At 39.8% G+C, this 2,018-nt stretch overlaps 1 pseudogene; it reads left to right on the top strand.

The window, feature by feature from the left end:
• The first annotated feature begins 1,516 nt into the window (after window positions 1-1,516).
• LOC103083698 (40S ribosomal protein S27 pseudogene) lies at window positions 1,517-1,765 on the top strand (annotated as a pseudogene).
• Window positions 1,766-2,018: the final 253 nt, after the last annotated feature.

Here is a 2,018-nt window from a genome sequence, read left to right as displayed (position 1 = left end):
CACCCATCCATACATGCATAAAGTGATGTTTTGTGTTTCAGTGTATATTGTCCATGAATTGTGTAAATGGCAAGCCATATGATTTGTTCAGTAAAATTAGTATTTTAGAGTGGTAAGGGACAGAACTAGGAACAAAGGAAACCAACGCAAGTTCCCAGCTTCGAAACAGTAGGTGTGCTACAAGTGATTATCAGTGTAGACTCTTCAGTACTGCTAGATGGTGGTGGTTAGCTCCATGTATTAGGACGTGAATAATTACACACAAACTACAGCTGGGTAAGTGGTCAGAAATATTTTCAACACTGTGAAGGAGCAAAGTGGCAGAAGCCTGGCAGTAGGATGAGGGCAGTACCTTTTAGTCACTTCGTGGGAATTAGGAGGTTAGGGTTGCTCTGGGATCAGTAGGTTATCAGATTATCGGAGGTTATACAACAAAGTCTCAGATTATCAGAGGTTGCAGAAATGCCTTGTTTCAGAGAAAGGAGAGAAAAAGAGTCTTACTAATAAGGTTATTATCATTATTTCTGGGTAAAATATCCTCAAAGAGTGCTACTACTGAAAAATTAAATTATTAGGCAAACACCCCCTGGTCTGTGATGTTGTGAATAGAGATTGAATAGAATAGAGTGCTACTCCCTTTCCTCATAATCCGTTTCTCTCTTGCCTCCTCACAGAAACCCACTGATTTTGCATTACGGTTTTTTTTTTCTTTGTTTTTTTTTTTGGCGGTACTGCTGTGGCCTCTCCCGTTGCGGAGCACAGGCTCCAGATGCGCAGGCTCAGCGGCCATGGCTCACGTGCTCAGCCGCTCCACGGCATGTGGGATCCTCCCGGAACCGGGCATGAACCGGTGTCCCCTGCGTCGGCAGGCGGACTCTCAACCACTGTGCCACCAGGGAAGCCCATGTTTAGTTTCTTAAAAGTCTCCCAGAATCTCTATTTCTACTGTCTTCTATTCCCCTGTTAAAGGAAACCTCTTCAATTCCCATTTATTCAGTTTATTACATGCCAGGAGCTGGGCTAAACACATTAATGTATTTAATATTATCTGGTTAAAAAAAATTTGTGATAACAGGCACTATTTTTTTCTTCACCATGAAACATATCTGTGGGCAATATCCTAGGAGGGAGATGTTTAGAGATTTTTCATGGAAATATTTAGTGGCATTTAATACCCCTCACTCTTTCTTTCCAACAAACGAAAAACAACAAAACTGTTCAAAACTTACTACTTCCTTATTATATTTCTATATTACATTTTTTGTGATTATAACTGCAACTGTCATAATCATAAAGGAGAGCAATGTAAGACCTCTGGAGCTCAACTTCAGGAAAAATGGAAAACAAATTTATAGTAATCATTCATATGTATATAGGGGAAACTATTGACATCTTATTTAAGTGAACTTACTGGACACTAAAATCCAAAGTCCTTAGGAGGCTACATTCTGAAACACTGACTCATAACATTAAAAAATTATTAGACTTTCTGGGATGATGACTTCCCCATGAGAAGATGCCTCTTGCAAAGGATCTCCTTCATCCCTCTGCAAGATAGAAGAGGAAACACAAGAAGTGCCTGGTGCAGAGCCCCAATTCCTACTTCATGAATGTGAAATGCCCAGGTTGCTATAAAATCACCACTGTCTTTAGCCATGCACAAACAGCAGTTTTGTGTGTTGGCTGCTCTACTGTCCTCAGCCAGCCTGCAAGAGGAAAAACAAGGCTTACAGAAGGATGCTTCTTCAGACAGAAGCAGCGTTAAAAGTACCCTGAATCAAGATGAATGGGAAACCATACCATAAACACATTTTGAATACAAAAGCATCATTAAAGATGAGAAAAAACGAGATTCTTCAGCAATTTGGAGAACTGTTCATAAAGGTAAACCCTTTGAAGATGTCTGCCTTAAAGGACAATGTCCTTGAAAAAAAAGTAAAGTTGTTAAATTTTAATTCTGATGAATTCAGGAAGCACAGTGAGAATTCAGTGTTGTGGAAGGTGATAATGACACTGCA

This window comes from Lipotes vexillifer, unplaced genomic scaffold (assembly GCF_000442215.2).
Source record: "Lipotes vexillifer unplaced genomic scaffold, Lipotes_vexillifer_v1.1 scaffold163, whole genome shotgun sequence".
Taxonomy (NCBI): Eukaryota; Metazoa; Chordata; class Mammalia; order Artiodactyla; family Lipotidae; genus Lipotes; species Lipotes vexillifer.
Note: the sequence above shows the minus strand (reverse complement) of the source record. Positions and strands in the feature narration are given on the sequence as shown.